General features: G+C 48.7%; 1 pseudogene; it reads left to right on the top strand.

Annotated features, from left to right (window-relative positions):
* Positions 1–324: 324 nt before the first annotated feature.
* Positions 325–9,330, top strand: LOC101270602 (elongation factor 1-alpha-like; annotated as a pseudogene).
* Positions 9,331–11,246: the final 1,916 nt, after the last annotated feature.

The raw sequence follows: 11,246 nt of genomic DNA, 5'->3' as shown, positions 1-11,246 counted from the left end.
GGGATGCAAGAGGCAGGCCTGGGATGTGGGCTGTAAAAGGGGGCGGGGCTGGGCACCCAGTGGGTCAGCTCTAGATGCCAAGAAGCACTAGGGGCTCCTCCTGACTCAGGAGGTAGACATGACCCCCTTGGAGCTGGGGGAGAGACCAGAGCAGCCTCCCCAGGTGCGAGGTGTTGGGGAGGCCCCCTTCCCCTTCCTTCCTGGCCAACTGTTTTCCTCTCCTGTCTCAACCTCTGCTGGCCCAGTCCCAGGGAAGGTGAGCTAGGGGCAGGGGCCCTGAGCACACCTGTCCTTCTCTCTCCCAGCAGCTCCCAGCATAGGCAAGAGATCAACATCGTGGTCATCGGCCACATGGACTCCGGCAAGTCCACCACAAATGAGCATCTTATACAAATGCGGGGGTGTCAACAAGAGGACCATCGAAAGGTTTGAGAAGGAGGCCTCCGAGCTGAGGCTGCTGTGCCTGAGTGCCCCCCACCCCCTTTCCAGCCTTGGTTTCCCTGGGAGGGAGCCCTTATGCTGGGGGAGGGCACAGCCCGCTCCCGCTGAGCACCTGCTGGGCTGGTAGGTGCTTTTCTTAATCATTCCAGGCAGGTGGTGTGGCTGCCATTTTCCAGGCGAGGAAATGAGGCTCGGGAGGGTTAAACAGCTCGCCTGAAGGTGGCGCCAAGGTTTAAATTCAAGTGTGCCACACTGTATCTCAGGAGATAAAGCTGCATCCCCATTTAAAAGGGGGAAAAGGGGCTTCCCTGGTGGCGCAGTGGTTAGGAATCCACCTGCCAGTGCAGGGGACACGGGTTCGAGCCCTGGTCCGGGAAGATCCACATGCCGCGGAGCAACGAAGCCCGTGTGCCACAACTACTGAGCCTGCAAGCCACAACTACTGAGCCTGCACCACAACTACTGAAGCCCGCGCGCCTAGAGCCCGTGCTCCGCAACAGGAGAAGTCACCGCAATGAGAAGCCCGCTCACCACAACGAAGAGTAGCCCCCGCTCGCCGCAACTAGAGAAAGCCCGCGCGCAGCAACGAAGACCCAACGCAGCCAAAAATAATAAATAAATAAATCTATTTTAAAAAAAATAACAGTGATAAACCCCTTACATATTAAATAAATATCATAGTTTTGTGTTTGAAAATAACTATTTTTCAAAACAAAAAAATCTTAGAGCGGTGGCATTGTTTTACATTTTTTGCAGGTATCATTAATGTCTGGCTTAATGGCAGACAGCTGGATTCTCTTATCAGCTTCTGCATTAAATCTGTTGCAATTTCATGTCATGTAGCCTCTAAAAAACACAGCTAGAGGACCTGGAACCACTCTTTGAGAACTGCTTATCTAATATATATTCTAAACTGTGGGAGACTTTATACAAGTTCCTACGTCAGGACACCTGGGTTCTAGTCCTATCTCCTAATAAACTAATTCATTTTCTTGAAGAATCCACCTGGTCTCTGGATTCTCCTGATCTCCACTCTGCCTTCAGGGCCTAGCACAGCACTTAGAACTGAAATGAACAAATGTTCAGGGTCTCCCAGCTGGCAAGAGGCAGAGTACACCCTAGACTAACATGGTAACCTGTATATGCTACAGAATTTTTAGTAGCCTCATTTTCACCAGTGCTGAAAGAAATTCAACTTACCCAGGATCCCAGGGGTAATTCTCAGTCACAGCTACCATTTAACACAGGGTAATGGTTAAGAGCATGAACTTTAGCGTCAGATGCCTTGGGTTCAAATCCTGCCTCTGCTGCTTATTACCTGTGTGATCCTGAGCTAGTCAGTTCATTTCTCTATTATGTCATCTGTAGAATGGAGGTAATAAAACTTCACTGAATCGCTGTGAGAATTCAATGAGATAATCCATGTTAAGTGCTAAAAACAGCACCAGGTACATGGTCAGCATTACATACATGTTTACTGCTGTTAATTCAAGGCTCACTGTTGCCCTGGGTCATTCTGACTCTAAAATTTGCTCTGAAAGAAAAACTTAATTGTACAAGTAATACATTCTATTATTTTAAAAATTCAAAGGCATCTCCATACACTGCCCTGTTACTGTCTCCTCTGACTCTCAGCTTACTTGGGAACTTTCTTCTTGGTCGGTAGGCAGATTTGGAAGGCAGAGTGACCCTGGGGTTTTCCCTCCCACTCCTGGCCCAGATGGGCAAAGGCTCCTTCAAGTACACCTGGGTGCTGGACAAGCTGAAGGCGGAGCGGGGGCATGGCACACCACTGACATCTCCCTGCGGAAGTTCGAGACCAAGACACACTACATCACCAACATCAATGTCCCGGGTCACAGGGACTTCATCAAGAACATGATCATGGGCACCTCGCAGGTACCACCGGGGGGGGGCTGTCTGCTCTGCCATGGGGGCCCTGCTATGGGGATGGGCAGTGGTTGTTCTAGGACAGGTCTGAGTTGGACCTTCCTCTCTGTCCCTCAGGCCAGGCAGACTGCACTGTGCTGACCGTGGCAAGTGGTGTAGGCGAGTCTGAGTCTGGCATTGTCAAGAACAGGCAGACCCGTGATTATGCACAGCTGGCCTATACACTGGGCGTGAAGCAGCTCATGGTGGCGGTCAACAAGATGGACATCACAGAGCCTCCTTACTGTAGGACGCGCTTTGAGGAAATCAGCAAGGAGGTGAAGGCCTCTCTCAAGAAGATCGGTTACAACACTAAGGCTGTTGTCTTTGTGCCCATCTGAGGCGGGCTTGGGGACAACATGACAGAACCCAGCACAAAGGTGAGGGCAGATGGGGGCAGGGCCAATTACTTGAGACTTTCCAACTCAAATCTTTGGGCTTTTCCTCGAATATAATACCTAGGATTTAGAGTGTGCTTCTAGGCCAGTCACTGTGAGTGATCTCCATCGCCATGGGATACATGATTTGATTCCCATTTTACAGAGGAACAAACAGAGGTAACTCAAGACTACGTGACTAGTAAGCATAGAGCTTCACTGTCCAATATGGTAGCCACTGATTATATGTGGCTATTTAAATGATTAAATCAAATAAACGCACTTCCTTAGTTGCATTAGCTACACTACAAGTGCTCAACAACCATATGTGGTTACCATATCGGACAGTGAAGTTATGAAATATTTGTCATTGCAGAAAGTTCTATTGGGTAGTGTTAGCAGAATCTAGAATTCTAGCCCGTGCTCACTGCGTCTAAGCTATCCTACCTCTCAGGATGGGTTAGACGCAGTTATGGGGGCAATATAAATGTCTAAGATATAGTCACTGTGCCCGTGGATCCCAGAATCTGGTAGGGTTTAACATTCCTAGATGAGTGTCACCCTACTAAGGAAGTCTAGCTCTAGCATCAGACCTGGGTTCAAGCTCCATTTCCATCCCTTGCCCACAGTAAAGGGACGAGGGAGGTATTAATGCTCTGGGACTTAGGACTCACTTCATGGGGTTGTGGGAATTACCTGGGAGATTCCACATGGGCAACTGTTCACACAAACAGTTGGCGCTCAAGCGCTAACTGCTACTACTTACTGCATTTGCCTAAAGCCTACCTTTTCTATAACTGACTTGAGGATTCTTAAGCTTTTGCTCCCCGTGTACATAGCTATCTTTTTCTGACTATAAAAGTAATGTCTAACATTTTACAAGGAGCATTTCATGCAGATATGAAGCATAAACTGCAACCCCATGGCTTAACAGATAACTTAGTTTTCATGTAGTTCTTTCTCGACGTTCACAGCTGGACTCAAACTAAACATAATATTCTATAACACTTCTAATTTTTAAAATTTCCTTGCCATTTAAACATGTTCAGGGGGCTTCCCCGGCGGCGCAGTGGTTGAGAGTTCGCCTGCCGATGCAGGGGACATGGGTTCGTGCCCCAGTCCGGGAAGATCCCACATGCCGCGGAGCGGCTGGACCCGTGAGCCATGGCCGCTGAGCCTGCGCGTCCGGAGCCTGTGCTCCGCAGCGGGAGAGGCCACGACAGTGAGAGGCCCGCGTACCGTGAAAAAACAAAAACAAAAAAACATGTTCAGGGGCTTCCCTGGTGGTCCAGTGGTTAAGACTCCATGCTCCCAATGAGGGGGCCCAGGTTTGATCCCTGGTCAGGGAACTAGATCCCGCATGCTGCAGCTAAGAGCCCCCTTGCTGCAACTAAAAGATTCTGTATGACAGCTAAAGATGCCACATGCCGCAACTAAAAAAGAACCTGCATGCCATAACTAAAGATGCCGCATGTCACAGTGAAGATCCCGCGTGTTGCAACTAAGACCCGGCACAACTAAATAAATAAATATTTTAAACATGTTCAGTAGTTAATGGGTGTGTTTTGTATTGAATCTCAAAATACAGTATTTTGTTTAGCCATATCCATTATTAAATGAAAATGGTGATTAATGATAGAAGAAATTACTATGTGACAGATACCAGACTAAGCACTTTACACATACAGAACCCCACGAAGAAGGCATTTTATTCCCATGTGAAATAAGAAAACTGGAACACAGTTAAGGGATAGCCCAAGGGCACAGGCTTCTAAGAATACTGTTTCTAATTTTATTTAAAATTGCCATAAGCATTTTGGTAAATAAATCTTTGCATGTGTCCTCAATAACTTAATTAGTATAATCTCTAACGAAACAAAGGGTAGGCATTATTTTGGAGACTTCTGACATATCCTGCCCAATTGCCCTTGAGAAAGGTTAGAACTGCCATTGGCAATGTGTTCCTTTGGACCGTATTTGAACTTCTGCACACAAGGCACTGTGCTTGGTGCTGAAGGTACCACAGTGAATAAGAAGCAGCTCTGCTCACAGCACTCACAGTCGTGTGTGTGTGTGTGTGTGTGTGTGTGTGTGTGTGTGTGCGCGCGCGCGTTGGGAGTGGGGAATAATATCGTGTATGATGACAAGTGCTGAGAAAAATCTAAAAGGTAAGGGGACAAGGTAAGAGTGCGTTAGTGGTAAAGGGGGACTCACCTAAAATGACAAATCTGAAGCTTTTGATGCCTGTTTCCCCACACCGACTTTTTTGTTTGTTTTTTTGTTTTTTGTTTTTGGCTGCGTTGGGTCTTAGTTGCTGCACACGGGCTTTTCTCTAGTTGTGGAGAGTGGGGGCTACTCTTCATTGTGGTGCGCGGGCTTCTCACTGCGGTGGCTTCTCTTGTTGCAGAGCACGGGCTCTAGGCGCACGGACTTCAGTAGTTGCAGCATGCGGGCTCAGTAGTTGCAGCACGCGGGCTCTAGGCATGCGAGCTTCAGTAGTTGTGGCACGTGGGCTCAGTAGTTGTGGCTTGCAGGCTCCAGAGCGTAGGCTCAGCAGTTGTGTCACACGGGCTTAGTTGCTCCGCAGCACATGGGATCTTCCCGGACCAGGGATAAACCCGTGTCCGCTGTATTGGCAGGCGGATTCTTAACCACTGTGCCACCAAAGGAGTCCCACCCACACCCTGAGTTTTGTTACACATTTCATCCAGTAAGATAAGGGAGTTTCATGCTCATGTCCTTTTGAGCATTTATTAGGCATCTACCATGTTCTAGATGCTAAAAGAACAAAGCCTGCAGCCAGTGGACTAGATGGTAGACTTGGAGTTTAGACTCAGCTCTCAAATACCTGTGACATTGAACTCCTTGGTTTCCCCAGCTTTAAGATGGAGCTGATGCCAACCTCAAAGGCTGTGCAGGTCTGTGAGTTGGCACAGAGCTAAGTGAGTTGCCAAGTTCATCAAATTAATTGAAGAGCTCATCCTCATTGAGGAGGCTGGTGTTTGATAAGGAGGTGGCCTCATTATCAACTCCTGGTTTAGCCATCTGCCAGTCATTGGTCCTTTGGCAACCTACTTTGACCCTCAATTACCCCCTCTGGAAAAAGAAGGGATACTTTTATTTTTTTTACAAGTTTGAATTATTTATACAAAATTGCTTATTAAATTTTTTCAAAGCCTCCTACCTCTCCCCTCTCCCCCATCCTCTATAAGAGCTGAGTGTTAATAGAAATGGTAGCCTTCTTCCTTGGGCCACTAATTTTTGAGTCCATGAGGCGAGATGTGTTCTGTGTGGCTTCTGTACTGCATAGCTTTGCTTCTCTTCCATGGAACAAGGCTTCCTTGACTGGAGCCTCCTTCCCCATCCACCGAAACCTTCCCTGATGCCCCTTCCCCACCCTTTCACCCATGGCACTTGTTGCCTCTTCCCCTTCTGAGAGTCTCACTAAGAACTGAGAGTTCACAGAACTTGCTGTGAGTGCCCTCAGGGCCAGGGCACCTACCCTCTCTACAGTGCTGTGGTAGGGGCCGGTGTTCCCTTTGATACAGTTGGGATACTGAAGTTTCGAAACCTAGACGTTTGCTCAAGGACCTACGGCTGAAAGGAGGCACTTCATCAGGATCCCAATTGTCTGCCTGACCTATAAGGTCCAAGTGCTGACCAGCTCTTGGTCAGCCCACCTGGCCCTTAATCAACCACCTTGATTCTTTCTGTATGTCCTCTGTCCTGGATTTCCAGTTAACTGATATATCTTTGAAGGCAAAGATGATGTCTCTGATGAGCTTTGGGTAGGGTTTTTAGAGGAGTGAAGACAATGTCTGCTTAAAAGGCCTGCATACAATGCACTGTCATACTGAAAGTCCTCTTCCCAGAAGGTCTTTTACTCAATAATGTGCCCTTGCTTATAAGTCTGCTTCCTTGGGGAGCATCTTAGTCTTTAGAAGGTATGAGTGTTAGAGTATCTGAATCTTGTTTTCCTTCTTATTACTAATGTTTACTTAACTTTGCTGAACATTAACAAGTCCTTTCTCTTCTCTGGACCTCAGTTTCCCCATCTGTATAATGAGCAGATGGAATGGGAATCTAGAAGCGCTGGACTCCATCATGCCGCCTGCCTGCCCAACAGACAAGCCTCTGCGGCTGTCCCTGCAGGATGACTGGGGGTGAGCACATGCTGGGTGGGGGTACTTGAGGTTGAGGGCCCACTAGGGTCTGGTTTCTCTGTCCCTTCAGGTATTGGCACCATGCCCGTGGGCCAAGTAGAAACTGGCATCTTCGCCCCCTGCAACATCACCACCAAGGTCAAGTCCGTGGAGATGCACCACAAGGCCCTGGCTGAGCCCCTGCCTGGTGACAACATGGGCTTCAATGTGAAGAACGTGTCCTTAAAGGACATCAGGCAGGGCAACGTGGCAGGAGACAGCAAGAATGACCCACCCTTAGAGATGGGAGCTTCCTCTCCCAGGTGAGAAAGCCCACTTACGGGTGTCCTCCTGAAGTGGCCATACCGTCCTGAGGGCAGGATGGGTCACTGGGTCATTCAGGAAGTGGTCACTGAGCACAGGCTCCATGCTGGGTTCTTGTCAGCAGTGTAGGTACAGTCAGTCTGGGTTAGTACCCTGACTCCGCAGTGTATTTGCTGTTTGCCCTTGAACGAGATGGTGCATTTTGGTGACCTGGTTAATTTCCAAAGGATGCTCTTGATGCCTTAAAGCAGGAGTTCTCAAACCCAATGCATTAGAAATCACTGGGGAAGTGTTTCAAAACTTCAGATTCCTAGGGCTTCCCTGGTGGCGCAGTGGTTGAGAGTCTGCCTGCCGATGTAGGGGACACAGGTTCGTGCCCCTGTCCGGGAAGATCCCACATGCCACGGAGGGGCTGGGCCCGTGAGCCATGGCCGCTGAGCCTGCGCGTCCGGAGCCTGTGCTCCGCAACGGGAGAGGCCACAGCAGTGAGAGGCCCGCGTACCGCAAAAAAAAAAAAAAAAAAATTCAGATTCCTAGAACTCTCCCTAGTGGTTCTGATTCAGTAGGTTTGTGTGGAACCTGGGAAGCTGTATGCTTGGACCTCTCAGGTGTTTCCTTGACCCAGAGTCAGAATATGAAGCCCTTTCTTTTTTCTTTTTTTTTTTCAATTTGGCCACGCTACGTGCCACGTGGGATCTTAGCTCCCTTTACAAACCTGCACCCCCTGCAGTGGAAGCGCGAGTCTTAACCGCTGGACCGCCAGAGAAGCCCCATGAAACCCTTTCTTAATGCAATGTCTAGCACATTCGTCTTCTTTCTTTAAAAAATTAATTAATTAATTTAGTTTTGGCTGCGTCGGGTCTTTGTTCCTGCCCACAGGCTTTCTCTAGTTGCGGCGAGCGGTTACTCTTCATTGCCGTGCACGGGCTTCTCACTGCGGTGGCTCCTCTCGTTGCAGAGCACGGGCTCTAGGCGCTTGGGTTCAGTAGTTGTGGCATGTGGGCTTAGCTGCTCTGAGGCATGTGGGATCTTCCCAGACCATGGATCGAACCTGTGTCCCCTGCATCGGCAGGCGGATTCTTAACCACTGTGCCACCAGGGAAGTCCCTGGCACATTCTTCTTTGTGCATGTGGAGGCTAGGACTACCTTACAGTGATCTTGGGATTATTAAACATGGTGATGTATAAAACAGCTGACCTGGGGCCACCTAACAAGTTAAGTAGCTATTATTATAATCCATTTTTCTAAAAGGTGGGGGGAAGTGGTACACATAATCATATCTATCACTCATAGACATCATTTATACCCAGCTCTGCCACTTCCCCGCTGTGAAATTTTGGGTTACATCAGCTCCCTGCTGTGAAAATTAAAGTGAAATGAATGACATTTGCTTTGCACGGAACTTGGCATACCCTATAAACATTCAAATATTCACTGTAATTTAAAATGTGTCCAAGGCAGCTGACCCCTTAGCTGGTTAGAGCCACCTCCTTTGAAGGAGGCTTGGCTAATACCCTCCTCATCCCCCATCCCCCCCACTTCCCCCCAGTTCCAGGTGATCATCCTCAACCATCCCGGCAGCATTGCAGCTGGCTACTCACCAGCTCTGGACTGCCACAGCGCCCATCACCTGCAAGTTTGCAGAGCTGAGAGAGAAGCTTGACCGGCACTCAGGCAAGAAGCTGGAAGACAGCCCTAAAGCCCTGAAGTCCGGGGAGGCAGGCATCACCCAGATGACGCTGAGCAATCCCATGTGCATGGAAAGCTTCCCTGAGTACCCACCCCTTGGTAAGGCCCAACAGCAACTGGCTACCGGGGCTGCTACCTCCTCCTCCCAGCTCCAGGGAGCCAGTTGCACACCTGAGCTAGGAAGCAGAACCTGGTCAGAGGATCTGAGTACTAGGTTAGAAGGGCCCAGAAAGGGAAAGCAGCTTGCCTAGTGTCACAACAGGAAGGCAGGGGCCACTTTAGAGCCTTGCTAACTCAAAGTGTGGTCCGTGCACCAGCAGCATGGGCATCCCCTGGGAGTTGGTTAGAAATGCAGAATCTCAGGCTCCATCCAGACCTGCTGAATTCAAATCTTCATTTTAACAAGATCTCCAGGTAACTGAGGTGCACATCAAAGTCTGAGAAGCACTGACCTAGAGAAGGTGAACAGTAAAGAGATGAGTAGGGACTTTTTTTCCTTCCACTACTCTCTGGTGCAGTGGTTTTCAAACCTAGTGGATTACCAGAACTACTGATGGAGCCTATTAAACCCGAAGGCTCAGATTCCGTAATCTCTTAGACTCCCCAGTTATCTTAGGCATGACTGCGCTTGAAGCACAAGAACTTTCTGAACTCAGTACACAGGGAATGGCACTTCCTACTCTGTGCTAGGCTCTGTGCTAAACGTTAGGCTGTCAGGGTCACCAAAGCCGTGGAGAAAAAAGCGGCTACGTGAGGCACAGTCACCAAGGCGATCATAAAAGCCGCCAAAAAGTGAGTGGTGATGGCTACTCAGGCCCCTCCAGGCCAGGGGCAGCCCAGGCAGAGCCACGCCCTGGGAAAGAGTGGCTCAAGGAGAAGACTTGGACGTGCTCCTCTCTTGCCTGGGCTGTCCTAAACCTGCCCCTGCTAACTGGGTTTTCTTCTTGCTGATGAGTTTCAGGCATGGGGATAAAGCACAACAAGTCATTTTGCCTCTGCTTCTACTGACCTGGATGTGTCAAGCAAGGAGGAAGCAGAGGGGTGCTGGGTCTCATTCTGCCCCTCTGGCTTCCTCCTGGGGGCCTGACTGGTGCAAGAACCAGAGAGCTGGGGTCACAGGGAGGAAAAGGTGTAAAGGGGGAAGCCGGGGACAGCTTCTGGCCCTGGCTTAGATCATCAGTTCCTAGAACAGGACTGGACTCTGGTGTTAGACCCCCTGACTTAAATAGTGTCTATAAACGTTACTGAACCTCTGTGTGCCCATCTATAAAATGGGAAAACAATAGTATTTGCCTCCACAGGGATGTTGAAGTTTGAGTGAGTTGGTGCCTACTGGGCACGGCATATCAGTATCAATTAGCTATTCCTCATTACCACCTGTGGGTACTGCTGTCAAGGGACTCGGCTGGAGAAAAATTGTAGTGGGAGGGAATGAGATGGGAGTTCTTGAGGATAAGCTTTTATGTATCTTCCTAGGTACATGTTTCCCTGAAATTACTTTCTCTACTTTGATGATTTCAGAGTTACAGAGAAGTTTCAAGAAGTCCCACATATCCTTCATCCAGATTCTCCAAATCTTAAATTTACCACATTTGCTTTATCCTTTTCCCTCTAAATATACATTTTTTCTGAACCATTTGATAATAAACTGCAGATATGCTGCCCCTTTCCTCCAAATACCGAATGTGTGTTTCTTTTTTCTTTTTTTAATAGCAAGTAGTTTGAAAGTTTACTGACGTTTTTTAAAATTATTATTATTTATTTGGTTGCACCAGGTCTTAGTCGTGCCTCGCCAGCTCCTTAGTTGAGGCAGGCAGGCTCCTTAGTTGTGGCATGCGAACTCTTAGGTGCGGCATGCTTGTGGGATCTAGTTCCCTGACCAGGGATCCAACCTGGGCCCCCTGCATCGGGAGCATGGAGTCTTATCCATTGCGCCACCAGGGAAGTCCCTGAATGTATGTTTCTTAAACCTAAGGACATTCTCTTATGTAACCAAGTTCATATAATCAGGTCAACATTAAATTACCATGCATACATTTCTGAAGTCTACAGATTTTGCCAGTGGGTCCAATAATGTGCTTTATAGGAACAGAAAATGCAGGATCATGTGCTATATCCAGCTGTCACATCTCTGGAGTCTTGGAGAAGTCCCTCCCTTGGCTCTGCCCACCCTAGGGGTCTGCCTGAGGCCCCTGCTCTGCACTAGTGCTGGGTGCTTGGTAGAGAAGGCTCAGAGGATGGGCCTTTTCTCTTTGCTTTCCTCCATCAGCCCAGCTTCCCAGAAGTGTCCTTTCGTCCCTAAGGATGATACAAGGAGAACCTGGGGGCTTCTACCTCCCCCAC

This window comes from Orcinus orca, chromosome 1 (assembly GCF_937001465.1).
Source record: "Orcinus orca chromosome 1, mOrcOrc1.1, whole genome shotgun sequence".
Lineage (NCBI taxonomy): Eukaryota > Metazoa > Chordata > Mammalia > Artiodactyla > Delphinidae > Orcinus > Orcinus orca.
This window is presented reverse-complemented; position numbering and strand designations above follow the sequence as displayed.